At 42.8% G+C, this 26,221-nt stretch overlaps 1 protein-coding gene across 2 annotated transcripts in view; it reads right to left on the reverse strand.

The window, feature by feature from the left end:
* The window catches only part of dlgap1b (discs, large (Drosophila) homolog-associated protein 1b), a 282,510-nt gene that overhangs the window by 182,004 nt on the left and 74,285 nt on the right, over positions 1-26,221 (reverse strand). For both annotated transcript variants that reach the window (XR_010452040.1, XM_064941878.1), the window contains exon 2: positions 17,600-17,681. The gene's annotated coding sequence lies outside the window, so the exon portion shown is untranslated. The remainder of the gene's footprint in view (positions 1-17,599; positions 17,682-26,221) is intronic.

The raw sequence follows: 26,221 nt of genomic DNA on the forward strand, positions 1-26,221 counted from the left end.
TCAAATTGTTCCACTATATTCAAATGTATCTCATTAGTTACACATACATATATGAGTTAATTAGTTTAGATAGGGGAGAGGCATTGTGCTGTGTTGTTTTAAAGCTTGACCATATGACCAGGCAATAGTCAAGATTGGATAAAACTAAAGTCTTCAGGACTTGTTTGGTTGACAGTGGTTTTAAAAATGCTGAGCATCTCTTTATCATAGACATACCTCTTCCCATCTTTACAACAATTGAATCAATATGCTTTGACCATGACAATTTACAGTCTAAGGTTAAACCAAGATGTTAAGTTTCCTCAACTTGCTCAGTCACATCATTCATTACCAGATTCAGCTGAGTTCTAGAACTTCGGGAATGATTTGTACAAAATACCATGCTTTTAGCTTTAGATATGTTTAGGACTAGTTTATTTCTAGCCACCCATTCCAAATCTGACTGCAAATCTTTATTTATGATTGCAGTAATTTCACTAGCTGTGGTTGCTGACGTGTATAATGTTGAATCATTAGAGCACATAGACCCACAAGCTTTGTTTAATGCTAGCAGTAGATCATTAGTAAAAATAGAGAACAGTAAAGGACCAAGAGAGCTGCCTTGAGGAATACCACACTTTATATTACATTTACATTTAAGTCATTTAGCAGACGCTCTTATCCAGAGCGACTTACAAATTTTATATTTTATATATAACTTTATATGTTATACATTAGAGAAGCTTCCATTAAAGAAAACCCTCTGTGTTCTATTGGATAGATAGGCCATATCATGGGTTGAGAGCGGAGGGTGTAAAGCCATAACACATACACTACCGTTCAAAGGTTTGGGGTCACTAAGAAATGTCCTTGTTTTTGAAAGAAATCACATTTTTTTGTCCATTAAAATATCATCAAATTGATCAGAAATACATTGTAGACCGTGTTAATGTTGTACATTGTAGCTATTGGAGCTGGAAATGGCAGATTTCTTTTAATGGAATATCTACATAGGCGTACAGAGGCCCATTATCAGCAACCATCACTCCTGTGTTCCAATGGCACGTTGTGTTAGCAAATCCAAGGTTATGATTTCAAAAGGCTTATTGATCATTAGAACATTATTTTGCAATTATGTTAGCACAGCTGAAACTGTTGTGCTAATTAAAGAAGCAATAAAACTGGCCTTCTTTAGAATAGTTAAGTATCTGGAAAATCAGCATTTGAGGGTTCGATTACAAACTCAAAATGGCCATAGAGTACTTTCTTCTGAAATTCGTCAGTCTATTCTTGTTCAGAGAAATGAAGGCTATTCCATGCGAGAAATTGCCAAGAAACTGAAGATATCGTACAACGCTGTGTACTACTGCCTTCACAGAACAGCACAAACTGTCTCTAACCAGAATAGAAAGAGGAGTGGGAGGCCCTGGTGCACAACTGAGCAAAATGACAAGTACATTAGTGTCTAGTTTGAGAAACAGACACCATACAAGTCCTCAACCTGCAGCTTCATTAAATAGTACCCACAAAACACCAGTCTCAACATCAACAGTGAAGAGGCGACCCAGGGATGATGGCTTCTAGACAGAGTGTCTGTGTTCTTTTGCCCATCTTAATCTTTCATTTTTATTGGCCAGTCTGAGATATGTCTTTTTCTTTGCAACTCTTCCTAGAAGGCCAGCATCCCAGGGTCGCCTCTTCACTGTGGACGTGAAATTTCTAAGTGACCCCAAACTTTTGACTGGTCTGCATGCATGCATGCAGACCAGTCAAAAGTTTGTTTGTTTGTTTGTTTGTTTGTTTGTTTGTTTGTTTGTTTGTTTGTTTGTTTGTTTGTTTGTTTGTTTGTTTGTTTGTTTGTTTGTTTGTTTGTTTGTTTGTTTGTTTGTTTGTGTGTGTGTGTGTGTGTGTGTTTGTTTGTTTGTTTGTTTGTTTGTTTGTTTGTATGTTGTATGTATGTATGTATGTATTTGTATGTATGTATGTTGTATTTGTATGTATGTATGTATGTATGTATGTACAGTTGAAGTCGGAAGTTTACATACACTTAGGTTGGCGTCATTAAAACTCGGTTTTCAACCACTGCATAAATTTCTTGTTAACAAACTATATTTTTGGCAAGTCGGTTAGGACATCAACTTTGTGCATGACACAAGTAATTTTGCCAACAATTGTTTACAGACAGATTATTTCACTTATAATTCACTGTATCACAATTCCAGTGAGTCAGAAGTTTACATACACTAAGTTGACTGTGCCTTTAAACAGCTTGGAAAATTCCAGAAAATTATGTCATGACTTTAGAAGCTTCTGATAGGCTAATTGACATCATTTGAGTCAATTGGAGGTGTACCTGTGGATGTATTTCAAGGCCTACCTTCAAACCCAATGCCTCTTTGCTTGACATCATGGGAAAATCAAAAGAAATCAGCCAAGACCAGATAAAAATAATTGTAGACCTCCACAAGTCTGGTTCATCCTTGGGAGCAATTTCCAAATGCATGAAGGTACCATGTTCATCTGTACAAACAATAGTACGCAAGTATATACAAAACAAGTCCTATATCGACATAACCTGAATGGCTGCTCAGCAAGGAAGAAGCCACAGCTCCAAAATGGCCATAAAAAAATCCAGACAACGGTTTGAAAGTGCACATGGTGTCACGTAGCTAGGAGTGGTGGGTGCGGAGTCAGGCGCAGAGAGCAGAGGTTTAGGGAAAAACGTATTTATTCCGGTAAGGTAAGGTCACGCCAACAACAACAGGCGACAATAATGACCGACCCAAAACAGGACACCAAACAGTCCAAAAAATAACCCAACACAACACAACCATCCACAAACAGAACAAAGAACAAGCCCGCACAAAAGCAGGCGGGAATAGAAGGCTTAAATAGCCCTGAAACAAACCCCAAACGAAAAACAGGTGAAACCAATAGAGACAAAACCAACAGAAAAGGAAAAGGGGATCGGTGGCAGCTAGTAGAGCGGTGACAACGACCGCCGCGCGCCGCACGAACAGGAAGAGGAGCCACCTTCGGTGGAAGTCTTTTTTCCATCTACGTAACATTGCAAATTTCAGAAACTTTCTGTCCAAAAATGATGCAGAAAAATGTATCCATGCTTTTGTCACTTCATTAGACTACTGCAATGCTCTACTTTCCGGCTACCCGGATAAAGCACTAAATAAACTTCAGTTAGTGCTAAATACGGCTGCTAGAATCCTGACTAGAACCAAAAAAATTGATCATATTACTCCAGTGCTAGCGTCCCTACACTGGCTTCCTGTCAAGGCAAGGGCTGATTTCAAGGTTTTACTGCTAACCTACAAAGCATTACATGGGCTTGCTCCTACATATCTCTCAGATTTGGTCCTGCCGTACATACCTACACGTACTCTACGGTCACAAGACGCATGCCTCCTAATTGTCCCTAGAATTTCTAAGCAAACAGCTGGAGGCAGGGCTTTCTCCTATAGAGCTCCATTTTTATGGAATGGTCTGCCTACCCATGTGAGAGACGCAAACTCGGTCTCAACCTTTAAGTCTCATCTCTTCAGTGGATCATATGATTGAGTGTAGTCTGGCCCAGGAGTGTGAAGGTGAACGGAAAGGCTCTGGAGCAACGAACCGCCCTTGCTGTCTCTGCCTGGCCAGTTCCCTTCTTTCCACTGGGATTCTCTGCCTCTAACCCTATTACAGGGGCTGAGTCACTGGCTTACTAGGGCTCTTTCATACCGTCCCTAGGAGGGGTGCGTCACTTGGGTGGGTTGAGGCACTGATGTGATCTTCCTGTCTGGGTTGGCTCCCCCCTTGGGTTGTGCCGTGGCGGAGATTTTTGTGGGCTATACTTGGCCTTGTCTCAGGATGGTAAGTTGGTGGTTGAAGATATCCCTCTAGTGGTGTGGGGGCTGTGCTTTGGCAAAGTGGGTGGGGTTATATCCTTCCTGTTTGGCCCTGTCCGGGGGTGTCCTCGGATGGGGCCACAGTGTCTCCTGACCCCTCCTGTCTCAGCCTCCAGTATTTATGGTGCAGTAGTTTATGTGTTGGGGGGCTAGGGTTAGTTTGTTATATCTGGAGTACTTCTCCTGTCCTATCCTGTGTCCTGTGTGAATGTAAGTATGCTCTCTCTAATTCTCTCTTTCTCTCTTTCTTTCTCTCTCTCGGAGGACCTGAGCCCTAGGACCATGCCTCACGACTACCTGACAAGATGACTCCTTGCTGTCCACAGTCCATCTTGGCCATCTTCTGTTATAATCTGGCCACCCCTCATAGCCTGGTTCCTCTTTAGGTTTCTTCCTAGGATTTGGCCTTTCTAGGGAGTTTTTCCTAGCCACCGTGCTTCTACACCTGCATTGCTTGCTGTTTTGGGTTTTAGGCTGGGTTTCTGTACAGCAATTTGAGATATCAGCTGATGTACGAAGGGCTATATAAATACATTTGATTTGAAGTCGTGACAGTACCCTCACCGCTGACGCGAGGCTCCTGCAGCGCGCCGACACCGGCCTCGAGGGCGACCCGGAGATCGAGGCGCAGGGCAATGTGGATGGAGGCGATGGAAATCCCTCAGCAGTGATGTATCCAAGATGTCCTCCACCGGTACCCAGCACCTCTCCTCCAAACCGGACCGTACCCCTCCCAGTCCACGAGGTACTGTAGGCCCCTCGCCCGGCGTCCAGAATGGAACGTACTGTGTACGCCGGGGACCCCTAAGATGTCCAGAGGGGTGGAGGGACCTTGGGCACCTCACCTTCCTGCAGGGGACCACCCTCTCCCTCGACGAGCTCATAAACATGTCGATACGACTGGACAACTTGCTTGCTGCCCGCGGGCGTCCGGACCGAGTCCTGTTAGTTCCACCTCCCGGCCCTCCCGCTCCAACACCTATGGAGTTAGAGGGGCCTGCATCGAGGGGAACCGGAGGAGGAGGCTCCTCCTGCACCAGCTGTTGTCGGAGAGGACACACTGCCGATCGGTGCTGGAGGAGCTCGTCTGGGAGTCGAGAGGGCAGGCATTGCACTTCCCGGTCACCCCAGGTGAGTCAGCACCAGACTCACCCAGAGCTCCCTGTTGGTAACATGTTTTTACTCATCTCTTTCCCTGTGTTTTCTCCCTCTCTCCAGCATAAGGCGCAAGTCGATTCAGGCACAGCTGGGAACTTTATGGATCACGGACTTGTTCTTAGGTTAGGGATTCTGCTGGTGCCAATAGATCAACCCTTCCCCGTGCACTCCCTAGATAGCCGCCCGTTAGGGTCAGGGCTGGTCAGGGAGGCCACGGTTCCACTGGACATGGTAACGCAGGGGGATCATGGGGAGCGGATTAGTCTGTTCCTTATTGATTCACCTGTTTCCAGTGGTGCTGGGGATTCCCTGGCTGACCATTGTTATGTTTGGAGGAAAAAGGGGGAGGCTTGCAAGCCGAAGAACACCATCCCAACAGTGAAGTTGGAAGAATTACTTGTGTCATGCACAAAGTAGATGTCCGTCTTGCCAAAACTATAGTCAGTTAACACAACATTTGTGGAGTGGTTGAAAAATGAGTTTTAATGACTCCAACCTAAGTTTATGTAAACTTACAAACTTTGAATGTATAAATATATATATATATGTAAACACAAACATATACACATATACTAGATCTAATATGCTTTCGTGGAGAGAAGCAGGCTTTCTCAAAGCTAATTGCTGAATGTAAAATAGAACTAGGCCAAATTAACTGTCGGTTGAAAGTTGCGGAGAGAGAGAGCATCACTGGCCAGTGACGATAACATTGTTAAGCTGATATATTAAACGGTTGCACATGACAAACAGTGAGGAGCACAGTGAAAAATAAGATGCCACGATGCCATTGAAAGTCTTTCACACTTTCTCAAGAATGCTACAATTTGATAACCCGTGAGTCAAGACCTGTAAGACGTGAGATACCAACTGGCAGCCATAAGTGAGGTCTGGGAGAAGATACAAACTGGGTGGAGCATCTGCCATACCTCTACAACCTGGGGCCTGAGGTAACAGTGGATGAGCAACTGGTTCCATTCAGAGGTACATTTTTATTTTCATATATGTAATGTAAGTGATTTTCACTGTTAATTGCATTATGTATTACTGTAATATCGTTGAAATGTAATTGTTTTTTGTGACACTGATAATAATTACTTATAGTAATCTCTTTTGTCAAAAGGTCGCTGTCCTTTCCAGTAATATGTGCCCAGCAAGCCAGCAAAGTATGTCATCAAGATATGGGTGGCCTGTGATGTACAATTCAGCTACGCTTGGAAGATGCAAGTCTACATAGAGATGCCGACCAGTGGAGGCCCGGAGAAGAACCAGGGGATGCGGGTTGTGCTTGATGTGACAGATGGACTGTGGGGGCACAATGTCACGTGTAACAATTTCTTCACCTCTTATGAACTCAGCCAGCAGCTCCTGAAGAGGAAGATCACCATGGTTGGCACAGTTAGAAAGAACAAGCCTGAGCTCCCCACTGCACTCCTCAACAAGGGGGAGAGAGGCCTTCTCATCAAAGTTTGCCTTCACCCCCACTACCACTCTGGTTTCTTACCTCCCAAAGAGGAATAAGAATGTGGTCCTCCTGAGCACACTGCACAAAAAGGCTGAGATCAGTGATTGTGATGACAGGAAGCCAACTATCATTATGGACTACAACCACAACAGCCCGCTGGCCCCTGGGCATCTTCCATAACATCATTGATGTGTCCTCATACAATGCCTTCATGATATGGAACAAGAGCAACCCTACCTGGATGCCTGATAAGCGGAACAAGAGGAGGGTTTTCCTGGAGCAGCTGGGAAAGGTACTTGTAACCCCACACATTCAAAGAAGGGAGTGCCTCCCCCACACTGCAGCCTCTGCAGCGCTTGTGAAAGCTGAACAGGTGGCTGAATTGTGTCCTGATCCACCCGAGGCTGCAGCTGGGGCAGGCAGGTGGAGGAGATGCCAATTCTGCCCCCCAAAGAAGGACTATAAAACAAATACTATGTGCTGATCATGTGAGGGATACATCTGCAAAGTCCACGCACACACACTTGCATACTGTCCTACATGTGCTAATTAGAGTTGATTGATTTATGTTCTTCATGTTTTTGTTTTGTATCTATTATCTTATTTTATTCTTATTTATTGTTGTTGTTTATACACCTTGTGGGTGGGAGCAGTGGCTAAAAAATTGGAGAAGACTAGAATTTTGTAGTTGAATTCCTAATTTTACAGTATATAAGAATATATCACTATGTTGCCAAAAAAGTTCAAGACTGCATTCAAAACTACTTTCTGCACATTTCTGCTATTTTCTTAGGCTATACAAGTGCTATGTCTTACTAAAGAAATGTATGTTTACACCTATGCAGTACCTTTAGCAATAATAATAATAAACCTCTACATTAGTAAAGAAAACAATTATGACAGGTGTGTTGTAATAAAAATGAGTGGTGTCAACTGATTAAATGCAGTCTTTCTGCATTGTGAAGAAGGAAAACCCAGATGAATTAATGCATTGTGATGAATGACAGGTTCTTTCTTCATGCAAAATAGATTTGGGGTTTAAAATTCAATTAAGCTGCTTTATTTTAGGGGTTTAGTGAAGGCGGGTCATTTTTTACCCTTAAAACAAGGAGAATATACAGAATGTTAAGACTACACAAGGGTTAAGTAGCACCATCCTGTTGCTCTGCTCAAACCATCATATTACGCTACTCTCATCACCCCACTGGGGAATCATCGATACGGCTGGCAAGCCTAACTTCAAAGAAGCATCTTCAAGAGCGAATGGAAGGGAAATCAATTTTGTAGTTCTGTTCAGGACTGCACGACAAGTCACCAGATACCGGGCAACTACGAAGAAGGACAACAATAGAAGAGTTGTTGGAACCATTTCGGACAATCAGAGCCTTACGAGCGTGCCACGAAAAGGCCCAACCCCTTTTCCAAGGCTGCCCCGTTCACCGAGAGATCCCAGGCATTTCACGTAAATACATTCATGATTTCTGCTCAAAGCGGGCAGCGGTTCATGTGCAAAGTATATGGTTGTTGTAGGTGGGAGTAGTTTCTGAATGTGGCAATGTTGTGTCTCTCTCTTTCTCTCTCTCTCCATCTCTTATTTAACAAGCATCCATGTTGTTGCCATTTCTCTAGGGACCTGTTTTCAACGTATTACGTCTCCCGTCAATAACCGGTGCAGACACTCTGTGTGTTTATCCTGTGTTCCCATTTAATTAGCTAGTAAATAAAATCGGGTTTTTGCAGATGCAAGGAGGTTAGGACTGTTCAGAATGTTGATATGATACAAAGTTATGATTAATACGTTTACTGTTTATAGATGTGATAGGTAAAGACCTTTGAGTTTAGTTCAGGAGATGGTGACTCTTTAAAGAACCACTCTCGTGGTGCCCCAGGTACTATTGAGTTAATTGTTACATGATTATTTGAATTGGGTAACAATTAAACATGGTTAGTTAATTAATTAGAAATATAACAGTCTTTGGATGAATGTTAAAGTTCAGTCGCATCACTGGCTTTGCAGCCTGTACAGCTTTCCCATTTGAAAAAGTATCATCATGCTGACTTGTGGTAAAGGGCCATTTGAGAAGTGGTAATGCTCCGGAAAACAGACTGTAAGACAATAGAGTGTATCAGAGATTTGGAGGGAGGTAGGGAGGGAACTAGTTTGAGAGATAGAGAACAAGTTTGCGAGACAGAGAAAGAGAGAGCGGAACACAATAACACAGGTATCCTTCTGAGGAGATCTTGATGTGGTTCTGTGTTAAACACTGCGCTGCGACATCAAACGGCAGCTGCCAAGTGTGTTGGTACAGATTAGGTAGTGGACCGTAATTATGCGTGATCTGATGGAGCAAATCTTGGTTGCTTGGCAATTGGGAGCACAGCAGGGCAGCATCCCAAAATAGCACCCTATTTTATATTTAGTGCACTACTTTTGAAGTAGTGTACTATATAGCGAACACGGTGCCATTTAGGACACAGCCCAGAACAGACAGAGCAGAGCAGATGACTGGGGTTGGGGAAGAACAGAGATTAGAGGAGAGGAGAGACTGGGGTCAGTGATTGGACAGCCAGCTGGACATTACACACACCAGTAACCATGTGCTGGAGATATGGTCGATCACCCGTCATGCTTATCTCAGAACAGCTTTTCTGACATGCTGTTTGTCATTGATACTGAACAAGTAGCTAGTAGTAAGGCATGTAGTAATGTGTGTACAACTGGCCTAGAGGCCTATAGACTACTTCTGTGTCCCAAATGGCATCCTATTCCCTAGATACTGTACTGCTTTTGTCCAGGGCCCAAAGCTTCCCCTCGAGAGGAAGCTTCTTACTGTAACCAGTGCCTGTAATCTGATTCATTTTATCAATCAACCTACCAGGGTATTTACAAACAGTACAGGACCTATATCACCCACGTGTATTGATCAAACTTTTACTAACGCCGCAGAACTTCGTTCTAAAAGCTGTATCCACACCCATTTGATATAGTGACCATAATATAAGTTCCAAAGGCTGGGCCTAAAAGAGTGTACAGTATAAGAGATCATACAAAATGTTTTGATTCCAATGTTGAAGTTTAGGTGGCAGGTAGCCTAGTGGTTAGAGCGTGGGGCCAGTAACCGAAAGGTTGCTTGATCGAATCCCTGAGCTGACAAGGTAAAAATCTGTCGTTCAGCCCCTGAACAAGGCAGTTAACCCAATGTTTCTAGGCTGTCATTGTAAATAATAATTTGTTCTTAACTGACTTGCCTAGTTAAATACAGGTTAAATATGAGTATTTTTTTAAAGTTAGTCTAATGTGTGTAAGGAGGAGCATCCAGAAGCTGCCCTTGATGCATTCATTAAAGATGCACTATGAAGAAATCGCTCCGCCATTTCCTGGTTGACACAAATCTAATACTGTGGTTTGCCTAAGGGAGTGATTGTTTTTTATATTGAAGGATACCTGGAGGCAATCCGACGTCTTTGAAATTACAATGAAATGGTTTCAACAACTCTTCTACTGTTGTCCTTCTTCGTAGTTGCCCGGTATCTGGTGACTTGTCGTGCAGTCCTGAACAGAACTACAGAATTGATTTCCCTTCCATTCGCTCTTGAAGATGCTTCTTTGAAGATAGGCTTCCCAGCCGTATCGATGGTTCCCCAGTGGGGTGATGAGAGTAGCATAATACGATGGTTTGAGCAGAGCAACAGGATGGTGCTACTTAACCCTTGTGTAGTCTTAACATTCTGTATATTCTCCTTGTCTTAAGGGTAAAAAATTACCCGCCTTCACTAAACCCCTAAAATAAAGCAGCTTAATTTAATTTTAAACCTCAAATCTATTTTGCATGAAGGAACAACCTGTCATTCATCACAAACTTTGTGAATATCTGGGTTTTCCCTCTTCACAATGCAGAAAGACTGCATTTAATCAGTGGACACCACTCATTTTTATTACAACACACCTGTCATAATTGTTTTCTTTACTAAAGTAGAGGTTTATTATTATTATTGTTTAAGGTACTGCATTGGTGTAAACATATTTTTTTAGCAGGAAATATCACTTGTATAGCCTAAGAAAATAGCAGAAATGTGCAGAAAGTAGTTTTGAATGCATTTTATTGAAGGGAAACTTTTTTGGCAACATAGTGATATATTCTTATATACTGTACAATTAGGAATTCAACTACAAAATACTAGTCTTCTCCCATTTTTTTAACCACTGCCCCCACCCACAAGGTGTATAAACAACAACAATAAATAATAATAAAATAAGATAATAGATACAAAACAAAAACATGAAGAACATAGATTAATCAACTCCAATTGGCACATGTAGGACAGTATGCAAGTGTGTGTGCATGGACTTTGCAGATGTATTTCTCACATGTGCAGCACATAGTATTTGTTTTACAGTCCTACTTTGGGGGGCAGAATTGGCATCTCCTCCACTTGCCTACCCCAGTAGCAGCATAAGGTGGAACAGGACACAATTCAGCCCCCTGTTCAGCTTTCACAAGCGCTGCAGAGGCTGCAGTGCGGGGGAGGCACTCCCTTCTTTGAATGTGTGGAGTTACAAGTGCCTTTCCCAGCTGCTCCAGGAACACCTTCCTCTTGTTCCGCTTATCAGGCATCCAGGTAGGGTTGCTCTTGTTCCATATCATGAAGACATTGTATGAGGACACATCAATGATGTTATGGAAGATGCCCAGGGGCCAGCGGGCTGTCGTCCTTCTGCAGCTGTAAGTTCCAATCACCTTGTCCAGGTTGTCCATGCCTCCTTTGTTGTGGTTGTAGTCCAGAATGATGGCTGGCTTCCTGCCCTCACAATCACTGATCTCAGCCTTTTTGTGCAGTGTGCTCAGGAGGACCACATTCTTATTCCTCTTTGGGAGGTAAGAAACCAGAGTGGTAGTGGGGGTGAAGGCAAACTTTGATGAGAAGGCCTCTCCCCCTTGTTGAGGAGTGCAGTGGGGAGCTCAGGCTTGTTCTTTCTAACTGTGCCAACCATGGTTATCTTCCTCTTCAGGAGCTGCTGGCTGAGTTCATAAGAGGTGAAGAAATTGTTACACGTGACATTGTGCCGCCTCAGTCCATCTGTCACATCAAGCACAACCCGCATCCCCTGGTTCTTCTCCGGGCCTCCACTGGTCAGCTTCCCTGTGTAGACTTGCATCTTCCAATTGTAACTGGATTGTGCATCACAGGCCACCCATATCTTGATGACATACTTTGCTGGCTTGCTGGGCACATATTACAGAGGAAGGACAGCAACCTTTTGACAAAAGAGATTACTATCAGTAATTATTATCAGTGTCACAAAAACAATTACATATCAATGATATTACAGTAATATATCATACAATTAACAGTGAAAATCACTTACATTACAGATATGAAAATAAAAATGTACCTCTGAATGGAACCAGTTGCTCATCCACTGTTACCTCAGGCCCCAGGTTGTAGAGGTATGGCAGACGCTCCACCCACTTCTCCCCGACCTCACTTATGGCTGCCAGTTTGTATCTCACATGTCTTACAGGTCTTGACTCACGGTTATCAAATCGTAGCATTCTTGAGAAAGTGTGAAAGACTTTCAATGGCATCGTGGCACGGAAATCGCCCTTCCACTCTCTGCATCCCAGAGTCTACATGTAGCCTCAACTCGGGACCTATACACACCTGCTAAGAATAGCAGCCCTATGTAGGCACGCAGGTCAATCTCATCCATCCTTTTCCAATTGTCTCCATATTTACGTAAACCCTGCATATTTTTCATCTCGTGGATGATTTTTTTCAATGGCTGGTGTGATGAACATGTAGAATGTTGAGGCGATGTCCTGAGCATGGGCAACTTGTGGGCCCTGGGGTCATCCTTATGACATTTTGTGCTGCCATCCTTCCCTGGGATGTCATGTGGTGACAAGGACCTTGTTATTTTGCTGTTCTTTGACAAAAATTTATCTTTCAGCTTGGGGGATTTCTTCTTAATCTGAAGATGAGGCATTGTTCTTTGGGCTGTATTCTTCCCCTTCTTCTTCTTCAGATACCTCCTCCTCTTCTAAATCATTCTTCTCTTGTTCCTCCTGGACACCTGAAGAAAATCTGATCTACGAGCTGTTGGGTCCTGAAATGTGTACTCATGGCTTCAGCAAAGAGAGAATTGTAGGGAATGGCAGGCTGGCACGCTCCCTGACCTCACTCAGGGGCGGTGATTACTCACTGTGCAAAGTCATGGAAAATAATTACCTATTATAACTTCTCAAATCACATCCCTCACATCCCTCACATCCCTCACATCCCTCTCAAAAACAATTGAACCATTTTTCATATTACATGCACAACGCATTGTATGGAAACTTCATTATTGTAGCGAGTATACTTTCTAAGTTACAGTATTTCCTTTATGCATTTAATGAGAATTACAAACAAAATTACATTAGTGTTCTATAGATCACCTCTAACCATTCCCCACATTCTATGTTAGATATATTGTTCCAGAATTTGCTTTTGAACGTGTTAGAGTTTCAGAGGGAAAAGGTCTATTGAGACAAAGCACATTCCTTTGTTGAATTTGGAGAGCACAGGCTTGGATCTTCTCCATTGATTTACAACAGGACGTGAGTTGTTAATCCCCCACTAGTTCTTTCCTTCCACCTCTACAGGTGAGAGGGGGTCTGATTGAAGTTAACCTAACCTGATCTGATCTATTTGGATAGCTCATCGTCAGTTATGGCACTAGGATCCAGACAAGCAGGCAGGCAGGCACAGGCACACACACACGCACACACACACACACACACACACACACACACGCTGGAGTAGGGCAAGATGTAGGGCTACATGACTTGCCACAGGGAGTTTATGTCCTCCACTCACAGTAATTACCTAGACTACTAACGTGTTCACGTTCTTAATGCAGTGGAACATATCACTTTTAAAGGAGTGATATGCAGAAATCACTCCACCAATTCATGGTTACTAAAACTCGAATAGTTTGCCTAACAAAACAAGCAATGTACAGTGCATTTGGAAAGTTCAGACCCCCTGACTTTTTCCACATTTTGTTACATTACAGCCTTGTTCTAAAATGTATTAAACTAATTTTTCCCTCATCAATCTACACAATACTCCAGAATGACAAAGTGATTTTTTGAAATGTTTGCAAATCTATTCAAAATAAAAAACAGAAATACCTTATTTATATAAGAATTCAGACCCTTTGCTATGACACTCGAAATTGAGCAGAGGTGCATCCTTTTTCCATGTATCATCCTTGAGAAGTTTCTACAACTTGATTAGAGTCCACCTGTGGTAAATCAATTGATTGGACATTATTTGGAAAGGCACACACCTGTCTATATAAGGTCCCACAGTTGACAGAGCATGTCAGAGTAAAAACCAAGCCATAAGGAATTGTCCGTAGAGCTCCAAGACAGGATTGTGTCAAAGCACAGATCTATGGAAGCGTCCCAAAAATGTGTTGAAGGTCCCCAAGAACATAGTTGCTAAATTAATCTTAAATTGAAGCATCAAGACTTTTCCTAGAGCTGGCTGCTCGGCCAAACTGAGCAATTGGGGGAGAAGAGCCTTGGTCAGTGAGGTGACCAAGAACCCGATGGTCACTCTGACTGTGCTCCAGAGTTCCTCTGTGGAGATGGGAGAACATTCCAGAAGGAAAACCCTCTCTGCAGCACTTCAACAAATCAGGCCTTTATGGTATAGTGGCCAGACGGAATCCACTCCTCAGTAAAAGGCACATGACAGCCTGCTTGTAGTTTGCCAAAAGGCACCTAAAGGACTCTCAGACCATGAGAAACAAGATTCTCTGGACTGATGAATCCAAGACTGAATTATTTGGCCTGAATGCCAAGTGTCACGTCTGGAGGAAACCTGGCACCATCAATACGGTGATAAAAGTCACCTTGTCCAAGAGAAATTGTCCGAGAGCCAAATACATTTAAACTCCGTTTTTCACAATTCCTGACATTTAACCCTAGTAACAATTCCCTGTCTTAGGTCAGTTAGGATCATCACTTTATTTTAAGAATGTGAAATGTCAGAATAATAGTAGAGAGAATGATTTATTTCAGCTTTTATTTCTTTCATCACATTCCCAGTGGGTCATAAGTTTACGTACATTCAATTAGTATTTGGTAGCATTGCCTTTAAATTGTTTAACCTGGGTCAAGTGTTTCGGGTAGAATTCCACAAGAATCCCACAATAAGTTGTGTGAATTTCGGCCCATTCCTCCTGACAGAGCGGATGTAACTGAGTCAGGTTTGTAGGCCTCCTTGCTCGCACACACTTTTCAGTTCTACCCACAAATGTTCTATGGGATTGAGGTCAGGGCTTTGTGATGGCCACTCCAATACCTTGACTTTGTTTTCCTTAAGCCATTTTGCCACAACTTTTCAAGTATGCTTGGGGTCATTGTTCATTTGGAAGACCCATTTGTGACTAAGCCTTAACTTCCTGACTGATGTCTTGAGATGTTGCTCCAATATATCCACATAATCTTCCTGCCTCATGATGCCACCTATTTTGTGAAATACACCAGTCTCTCCTGCAACAAAGCACCCCCACAACATGATGCTGCCACCCCCATGCTTCACGGTTGAGATGGTGTCCTTCGGCTTGCAAGCCTACCCCTTTTTCCTCCAAACATAACGATGGTCACTATGGCCAAACAGTTCTATTTTTGTTTCATCAGACCAGAGGACATTTCTCCAAAAAGTACGATCTTTATCCCCATGTGCATTTCAAAACTGTAGTCTGGCTTTTTTATGCCGGTTTTGGAGCAGTGGCTTCTTCCTTGCTGAGCGGCCTTTCAGGTTATGTCGATATAGGACTCGTTTTACTCTGGATATAGATACTTTTGTACCTGTTTCCTCCAGCATCTTCACAATGTCCTTTGCTGTTGTTTTGGGATTGACTTGCACTTTTCGCACCAAAGTACGTTCATCTCTAGGAGACAGAACACGTCTCCTTCCTGAGCGGTATGACGGCTGGGAGGTCCCATGGTGTTTATACTTGCATACTATTGTTTGTACAAATGAACAGGGTACCTTCAGGCATTTGGAAATTGCTCGCAAGGATGAACCAGACTTGTGGAGGGCTACAATTTGTTTTTTTGAGGCCTTGGCTGATTCCTTTTGATTTTCCCATGATGTCAAGCAAAGAGGCACTGAGTTTGAAGGTAGGCCTTGAAATACATCCACAGGTACACCTCCGATTGACTCATATGATGTCAGTTAGCCAATCAGAAGCTTCTAAAGCTGTGACATCATTTTCTGGAATTTTCCAAGCTGTTAAACGGCACTGTCAACTTAGTGTATGTAAACTTCTGACCCACTGGAATTGTGATACAGTGAATTATACTTAAATAATCTGTCTGGAAAAACAATTGTTGGAAAAATGACTTGTGTCATGCACAAAGTAGATGTCCTAACCGACTTGCCAAAACTATAGTTTGTTAACAAGAAATTTGTGGAGTGGTTGAAAAATTAGATTTAATCACTCCAACCAAAATGTATGTGAACTTCTGACTTCAACTGTACATGGCTATCAAAACATCATGCCAGGGTAAGCCTGCACAAAACACAGCCCTTATTTTAAGGGTTTCTAAAATCCCTATGTGAAAAATGAATGGTGGAAAAAAAGATTGGAAACATTGTCCTGTTTGACCGCTACGTATCATGGGTATGGTGACACTCCACTGTGAGGCTCTATATTTGTACTTTAGCCAAATTCATTTGAATTGTAGTCATATTATCATTTTCTGAAATCTTTATCTGTTCCGAATTGTCACCCATATTCCAACTTTTAACATCACTCAAATTCGGACTAAAGATTCTTCGGAACATTTTTTTTAAATCTCCAATACTTTGTTCGGGAAAGTGCATCCAAACACAATTTGCACTACATCTAACACTTTACCAGAATCTACCAGCTACACATTCCCCAGCAGTAACTCTCCTCTCCTGCAGAGTCCTGTTGCTAGCCTAATGTTTAATCTGGCAGTGTCGCAAATGGCACCCTATTCCCTTTATAGTGCACTACTTGGTCTGCCCTACCCTGCTCAAAAGTCATACAATATAAATTGAATATGGTGCCATTTGGGATGCAACCAGAGGTATGTTCTGATGGCAGCTGTGTCCCTACTTTACCATACTCTACCTCTCTGAACTCACTAAACTCTCCAGCTAGCTACCTAAAAGCTGTTTTAAGCCTCACAACCAACCACATAGGATTACTGCTGTATCATGCATTCCAATTCAGACACTCACACAGTGCTTGAAGTGGACTGAAATAGATGCTCATTTTGGGTGTCTGTACAAATGTTATTTTGGTGCCAGTGCTCGTCATATTTTTAAGCCATTATTCTATAAAAGGTGCCAGTACTCAAGCAGTATAATATTTGAGGTGTAGGTACTCTGTGTGTACTGGCCCAATTCAAGCACTGCGTACAGTACGGAGTCGGAAGTTCCACACACCAATACTACCACACACAGAATGGAGAATTTTCTCTCTTCTCAATCTTCCGCAGCATGGCCAGAGTTGGTTTGAATATGGCTGGCAGAGAGTAACCAAGTTCAGCACTTTTTATCTCCTAACAAACACGTTTCCTTCCTTCTTTGGAGTATAAACTCTTATAATCTCAGGGCCAACATCTGGTGTGCCACCAAATATCATTAAATGTTCTGAACCGTGTAGAAAAAAGTCATGGCTACTGGAGAGCTGCTGAGGCGACAGACACAAAGAGCACATAGCTGATTCAGCCCCAATCTTACTCTTTCCCCCAGTCTCTCTCCCATCCCTCTCTCCATCTCCATCTCTGCTTCCCACTCCATGTCTGACTTCTTCTATCCTACATTATCCTCCCCCTCTCTCTTCTCTTCCTCCATCTCTCCCTCTCTGTCCGATCTGACAGACACCCACACTCCAATGTGTTCCTGTCCATGCGTGTCATGACTGGGGTTACAGCAAGGTTGTTGCCGTCTATAATGCAATGTTCTGTCAGAAAGGTCAAAGTTCAACGAAAAGAGCTTGTGTATTGGTCTGAATAATGATGACAGTTATATATAGTTATAAAGCAGATATACATTAACTCACCCACTTTATTGTCTCCTCTTCCACACAATGTCTCGCCAGTCCTTAAATCCAAGCCTGTTGTCCTCCATGCAAGCGGGCAGGTCTTTAATAAAAACAGAACAGGAGAGAGAGAGAAAAACAATGTTGAGAGAACATTTAAAAAAAAATAGAAGAACAAATAAATTGTTTTAAGGCAATTACACTGCTCAAGGAATACGAAAACAAGAGACTTAACTCTCAAACCAGAAATGCTTGGTCGGAGAGACATTCAATACTGTAACGTATTCAGCTAAGATGAGTTTCACAAAAAAAAAATCAAACCTGCGCTGTCTCAGTTCTCATCCCAAACGCGGTCCTTTGGAAAGCCGTGAGATATAGCATGAAAGAGAGAACATGCACGGAATCCGCCTCCCCTCCCCAAAAGGAGAAGATAAGAGCAAGCATTTAACTTTAAGCCTATTTGTGCTCCTTGAAATATATAAGGCTGAGGGGTCCTGCAGTCTCTTTGAGGAACTGCTCTCAGTCCCAAATGTCATCAAATCAACAACAAAAATCTAATTTCATGTCACATGTGCCAAATACAAAAGGTGACCTTACAGTGACATGCTTACTTACGAGCCCTTAACCAACAATGCAGTTTTAAGAAAACACCATAAAAACCTAACAGATAAGAATGACAAATGATTAAAGAGCAGCAGTAAATAACAATAGCAGGGCTATATACAGGGGGTACCGGTACAGAGTCACTGTGTGGGGTCACCCGTATCGAGGTAAGAGGTAATATGAACATGTAGATAGAGTTATTAAGGTGACTATGCATAGACAATAACAGAGAGTAGCAGAAGTGTTCCAGAAGTGTTCCAAAGAAGTGTTCCAAAGGGGGAGGGGCAATGCAAATAGTTCAGGAGTCTTATAGCTTGGAGGTAGAAGCTATTTAGGAGCCTCTTGGACCTGCCGTGCGGTAGCAGAGAGAACAGTCTATGACTAGGGTGGCTGGAGTGTTTGACCATTTTTAGGGCCTTCCTCTGACACTGAGCAGTTGCCAGTTGGTGTGCTTGGACAATGTTTGTGGTTGATGTGGACGCCAAGGAACTTGAAGCTCTCAACCTGCTCCACTACAACCCCGTCGATGAGAATGGGGGCGTGCTCGGTCCTCCTTTTCCTGTAGTCCACAATCATCTCCTTTGCCTTGAGGGATAGGTTGATGTCCTTGAACCACACGGTCAAAACTCTGACCTCCTCCCTTCCACTGTTGTGTCATCAGCAAACTTAATGACGGTGTTGGAGTCGTGCCTGGCCGTGCAGTCACGAGTGAACAGGAGGGGACTGAGCAAGCTCCCCTAAGGGGCCCCGTGTTGAGGATCAGACAACGCTGAGCTGTTGTCAATATAGCATTCTCACATAGCATAGCATTCTCACATAGCTGTTCCTTTTGTCCAGGTGTGAAAGGGCAGTATGGAGTGCAATAGAGATTGCATCATCTGTGGATCTGTTGGGGCGGTATGCAAATTGGAGTGGGTCTAGGGTTTCTGGGATAATGGTGTTGATGTGAGCCATGACCAGCCTTTCAAAGCATTTCATGGCTATTGACGTGAGTGCCATAGGTCGGTAGTCATTTAGGCAGGTTACCTTAGTGTTCTTGGGCACAGGGACTATGGTAGTCTCCTCTCCCCTTCCATATTTAATGCACTATGTTTAACCAGGGCTCTGATCAAAAGTAGTTCCCTATAAAGGGAATAGGGTGCCATTTGAGATGCAGACTCATTTTCTACAGGCTGTGACTTCTTTAGTTTTGAGCAGTAAGCAGACTGCCATTACCTAACTGCCATTCAATAGAAGACACGGCAATAAAATACTGTACAACATTCCCCATCAGTAGGAAAGCATACGCAAAGGGTGTGAGGAACGGCCTAAAAAGTGGGAAATCACTTTAATTAAATGTTAGATACAAGGAGAGGAAATGTGGGGGGGAGAAGGGGATTGTGACAGGGGTATGGGGAGGGTCTGGCTGTGACAATGCTGGCTATTAGTAGTGCTCCTTGAGTGTGCCTCTTCTCTGCTCTCCTCTCCTCTGCCCTGCCCTCCTCTGCCCTGCCCTCCTCTGCTCTCCTCTCCTCTCCTCTGCCCTCCTCTGTACTCCTCTCCCTGATGTCTGATGCACCATGTCTGGGAGAAGACAATGTGGAAATGACAGACCCACACAATACCCTGAATCACCAGGGAAATAACATCCATGCACTCGAACACTCACCCCCTGATTAAAGTCCACCCGTCACCTGCCGGAACAGTGATGTGTGCATGCATTCGTGTCCAAGTGTACGTTTCAGTTTCATCCAAACCCAGAACAAATGTGACATTCTGATTAAATTGCCAGTGACTCTTTAAACTGTAATTATATCTCTTTCTATGATCCTGTGGCCCCCCTAGACTCATTTCCCTTCCCACTATGGCCCTCTTCATTACATCACTTGTACTGGGCTAAGCACTGAGGTGGCACTGTGTACATCCCAAATGGCACCCTCTTCCCTATATAGTGCCACTACCTTTGACGCACTTATAGGGGAGCGGGTGCTTTTTGGGATGCAGAACTTCCATCCAAACAGGTGTTAGAAGGGGATGGGCTTCATAGCTGCAACCCCCCCCCATACGCATACATTCACACACCTCCTGGAGCCAAATTAATACTTGTCAGTGAGTGTATGGATTTCACATTAGAGTGTGTGAATTAATTACGTATGCCCTTCAGAGGTCTGCTACACCAGTTTGGGGGCTGACAGCTCCAGACCAAAACTCAAAGCCCTGCATTTACGTTACAAATATACTCTTTCTCTACTGTACATGATGACTCAGTGCTGCACTCATTGGTAAGACTCAACAGATGTTGAGCTTCATGTCATAGTTTCCGTCGTTTCAACGGTTTGAGTAAAGTTTGGTTGATTAAACACCGTTTTTGTAATTTTATCAGTGACTTACTATATTAATCAACAGTATGATACTATGTGAACTGAATTCAGTATATTACTGAATACAGACCCCCACCCCTTCCCCTCCCCCAACACATACACTTTGTGGCCTGATGGACTGAATGGACTGACAGATTTTTCAGATTCATTTTTGATTGTTTTTGTTTGGATGACCATATGGTTTGCCTAATTTGAATTGATGACTTATTGTTTTACCTGTTTATTATTTGGAATTTTAAATTAACTATGGATTCAATTGTAACTTTTTTGAACATTCTAAACTATAATGATTTTTGGAAAAAACAAATAAATTGACCTTAATGGTTGAGTGTCTTGCCTTTTGAGCTGTTTTGCCCTGTAGTTAGTGATGAGGAAACAAAGCTTCCTGAAGCATTGAGCTTTTCCAGCCAATTGTGTCAAAAATGGGTTCATTACTCAAGGCTTTGATCAACACTAGTGGCACCTTCATGACCTGGCCACTGGAAATTGGTATAGAATCAGCTTGATCCCCTCTGTCGGGGATGCTTGGATCTTATTTTTTATATTTTCAGTGGTATTATTAACAAACATGACCACATAAAGACTGGTTCAGCCACTGGTTCGACTGTGATCTGGTAGAGTTACTCCACCATTCGGCGAAAGGCTATGCACACAATTACTCCGGCTGACTGGCTATCGTTCAGGCAAATGAGGCTATCCGGAAGGCCAGTTAGTTCCTTTAAGGAGCAGCTCTCTTTCTGTGGGTCGAACCCCAAGACGTTCTGGACAACGGTGAAAGACCTGGAGAATAAACCCTCCTCCTCACAGCTGCCCATGTCCATTAATGTTGATGATGTGGTTTACTGACAAGGAGCACATGGCTGAGCTCTTTAATCATCACTTCATTAAGTCAGGATTCCTATTTGACTAAGCCATGCATCCTTGCCTGTCTAACACTTCCTTATCTCCCAGCCATCCTAATGCGACTAGCCCTGATACCCTGACTACACCGCTCGCGTCGCGTATGTAATTTAGGAATATATGTTATTCAATTATTGCACCCACACTGCTCACGCGCGCCAACGAGCATCTGCGTTGACAAGGGCTAAAATAGAAGTCATTCTTATTTCTGACACAGATCGCGCTGCAAGTCCTGCCTCTCCCATCTCCACATTGGTTTATAGAAGCAGGTACCCACGTGCCATCTCCTCATTGGTTATAGCCACGTGGGTGATTGAAAGACAAACGGTTTTGCCGGTTGTCGTGGTAATACTACGAAAGTGTAGATGCCAATCACCATATAAGTTCAAAGATGAAAAAGCCTGGGAGGAGAGATGACTAGAAACGATTTGGTTGACTGTTTTATGTGTGGATAAATTGTCGGAGTAGAGGACCTTGTGCATTTCAGATAAAATAACAACTCAATGTTTATATCAAAGGACAAATTAGCTAGCAACAGCAGGTTAGCTAAATAGGACAAATTAGCTAGCAAGTGCAAGCTAACTAGCTAAATTGCCATACATGTTTAATGCTTTTCGACCTGTACCCAAATTACTGTCATTGGGTCAGACTTTGTTTTGATATTTTGACCTGCGTGTCCTCATCGAGTTTGGTGTGGGGGACAAAATCAATTTATGCATGATAGCGCACGCGCGCAGCCGGTTTGGGTTCTGTGTGATGCTCCTCCCTCTTTCCCCCATGCCCCGCTACACAGTTTCTCCCTGCAGATGGTCACTGAGTCTGAGGTGCTAAAGGAGCTCCTTAAACTTGACCCCAAAAATCCATGGTATTAAATTCTTTCTTCTTTAAGGTTGCTGCCCCTATTATCACAGAGCCTATCACTGACCTTTTTAACCTGTTTCCCCTCTCTGGGGAGGTTCCTATTGCTTAGAAGGCAGCCACAGTGTGCCCTTAAATTTAAAGGGAGATCAAGCTGATCCTAACTGTTATAGCCAAATTTATATCTTGCCCTGTTTATCAAAAGTGTTGGGAAAACATAGTCAATAATCAACGGACTGGCTTTCTTGATGTCTATAGTATTCTCTCTGGTATGCAATCTGATATCGTCCCAGGTTATGGATGTGTCTCTACAACCTTAAAGATCCTAAATGTCATCATTGCCCTTGATTCTAAGCAATGCTGTGCTGCTATTTTTATTGACTTGGCCAAAGCTTTTGATACGGTAGACCATTCTATTCTTGTGGGTCGGATAAGGAGTATTGGTGTCTCCAAGGGGCGTTTGGCCTGGTTTGCTAACTACCCCTCTCAAAAAGTGCAGTGTATGAAGTACGAACATCTGCTTTCTCAGCCACTGCCTGTCACCAAGCGAGTACCCCAAGGCTCGATCCTAGGCCCCACGCTCTTTTCAATTTAAAATCAACAACAGGTAGTAGGAAACTCTCTCACCCATTTATATGCAGATGATACAGTCTTCTACTCAGCTGGCCCCTCCCCGGATTTTATGTTATACACTCTACAACAAAGCTTTCTTAGTGTCCATCAAGCTTTCTCTACCCGCATCGAAATGGTACAGTACAATTCTTTATATGATTAAACCACTGATTTGGCGTTGTTGACTCTTCTCATCTGCAGTTAAAATAGACGTACAGGACTGGTGCACTGGATTCTTAATGTCATCCTATTTTAATCACCAAAGATTTATACAAATCTGGAATTATTTTAATCACCAGATATTTGGATATATTTAGAATGAGATTTTTGTTTTAGCATTTTCTCCATGTAGAGTTATGCAGTATTCGTCTCTGTTTGACAGTATAATATTAGTTCATCATAGTACTAATCTTGTCCCATCACATTGTGAGTTTTGCTAATAAATTGATGAGTTTTGCCAATGGTTGACATCAGTTTCACTGATGGGATAAGGCCTTATAGAAAATGCCCCCCCTTGTTGAGGGGGTCTGTAAGGACAGACAGTGAGTTTCCAAAGTAGTGCAATGTCAGTCTAATCTGCATCCCAAATTACAGCCTATACCATATTTATTGCACTATAGCCCTAGTCAAAAGTAGTGGACTAAATATGGAATAGGGTGCCATTTGGGACTCTAAAATGAACTTACTGGGTCTTACTGAGTCATCATAGAAGAGGGTCTGTCTGTGGAGAAGCTTGTTGGGACGGCCAGAGGCTAAATCTAAATCCCCCTTTTCTGTCAATAATTCTCTGCTTTTTCACAACCTTGCTAATCCTCTTTCTGACTCGCCTCTTTTCATCACCACAACAGCTGCCTCAAACAATCAGGCAAAAGCGGTCATGCCATGTGTGTGTGTGCGTCATACTATCTTCATATCGCAATATTTTGATCTATACTGAACAAATATTAAAATGTTAACATGTAAAGTGTTGGTTCCATGTTTCATGAGCTGAAATAAGATCCCAAATAACATTTCCCATATGCACAAAAAGCTTATTTCTCTTAAATGTGTTTACATCCTTGTTAATGAGCATTTATCCTTTGCCAAGATAATCCATCTACCTGACAGGTGTGGCATATCAAGAAGCTGATTAAACAGCATGATCAATACACAGGTGCACTTGTGCTGGGCCACTCTAAAATGTACATTTCTTTCACACAACACAATGCCACAGATGTCTCAAGTTTTGAAGGAGCGTGCAATTGGCATGCTGACTACATGAATGTCCACCACTGCTGTTGCCAGATAATTGATTGTTAATTTCTCTACTATAAGCCACCTCCAACATCATTTTAGAGAATTTGGCAGTACGTCCAACCAGCGTCACAACCGCATACCACTTGAAACCACACCAGCCCAGGATCTCCACATCCTTAACCTGCGGGATCGTCTGAGATCAGCCACCCGGACATCTGATGAAACTGAGGAGTATTTATGCCCGTATTAAAGCCTTTTAGGGGGAAAACTAATTCTGATTGGCTGGATCTGGCTCCCAAGTGGGTGGTCCTATGCCCTCCCAGGCCCAACCATGGCTGAAACCCTGCCCAGTCATGTGAAATCCATAGATTAGGGCCTAATTTATTTATTTCAATTTATCGATTTCCTTATATGAACTGTAACTTAGTAAAATCGTTCAAATTGTTGCATGTTGCATTTATATTTTTGTTCAGTATAGTTGTGGGTCAGTACGCAGCAGACCGAGAGGGAGACAGTAGTGAAACACAGAGGGACATTGAGAAGTAAACAGAATGATAAGTGTGCTCAGCGCCCCCTTAATTCATAGCAAATTGACTTAAAGTACTCCAGCATAGACCATAACATTAACGCCATCGAAAGTCAAGATATCCCATAGTATGGGAACATAATAAAATGCACTGTAAACAAATCCTGAAGTTTGAATAATGGAGCTGAGCCCATAGCTGTACAGTGTGGAGATTATGCATGGAGCTAGCCAGCCAGAAAAGCAGGGAGGCAGGCTTAGGCCTGGTTGTGCTGACTCAGTGTTGGTGTAGTATAGCTGGGGCTTGGGGGGTTAATGCAGCTGGGGGCAAAGGTCTGATCCAGGTCCCATCGGTAGCCATCAGGACTTCAAAGAGTCCAAATGGCCATCTCCACTCGGCTCAGACTCACTGGGCAGCCCAGAAGTCCCAGCTCACAGGTCAAACTTATGTCATCTTTTATGAATCGCGCTTGCATTGATTGTGCCTGAATAGATTCATGAATACAGCCCTAATTCCGTATCACACCGAAACATATGGTTATTTTTTCAAAGGCAGTGATTTCCCGACTTTTATGTAAAAGCGTTTTTTTCTCTCTCTCTCCTTCGCTCCCCTATCATTCTCTCCTCTCTCTTTTCTCGCCTTCAATCTCTCACTCTCATTTGGCATAGAGGGCCACACTCATTTTCCCTTCAGATAGATTTCGTTTTTTTTTTTTGCATAGTGATGAATTATTCAAAGTCCTGCCCATGTGAGCACTGCAATCAACTTACAGGAAGGAGCAGTACACGGAGAGTGACTTCCGAAACTTACATCTCAAAAGGTTTTTGTCTGCCACCTACAATTTATTTCGGATTAGATACCATAGTGCAACACAGTGTAATTGGCTAGGCCTATAGAATGCCTCAATAGAACTACACTACAAAAGGTGAATGGTGTGCATTTACTATGTTACATATTCACTTGCAAATGTGCTATTGGTTTTTTCCATTCATGTATTTCCCAGTTTGTTTATTAATTTATGAATACACATGTTCATCCTTCTAATGATTCCCTCTCACTAGTCTCTATTTCCGTCCTTGTCTTTAAGTGTTGTGCATGTTAGGCACCCCAGCAGAGCGTGAAATTCAGATCCTCCCCTACAGTGGCGCGCTAACGCTGAGTGACAGAAGAGAGACAGAACACTGGAGAGCAATCTCATCTGTCTGAGTCTCTGTCACTCTCAACTCAAAACACTGTGTTTACATCTTCACATAAAGTATAGCTACTGCTACTACTGCTATATAGTATACTAGGCTATGAACAGGGTAGCAAAGGGTCGGAAACTTTCCAGAAAATTTCCGTAAATTTTCCATGGGAAGTTATGCCCAGGGATTTGGGGAATTTTGCTTAAATTCATAAAAACATGTTTTCTTATAACAGTGAACCTTTTTTGTGGGATACACATAAGACAATTCTAAGTCTTGTGGCATATTTTGGTTAAACTATCCCCAATTCAATGGAACTGCAACCCTCTGCATTCACAATGCATTCTTCCATCACATGTACAGTTG

This window comes from Oncorhynchus masou, chromosome 28, assembly GCF_036934945.1.
Source record: "Oncorhynchus masou masou isolate Uvic2021 chromosome 28, UVic_Omas_1.1, whole genome shotgun sequence".
Lineage (NCBI taxonomy): Eukaryota > Metazoa > Chordata > Actinopteri > Salmoniformes > Salmonidae > Oncorhynchus > Oncorhynchus masou.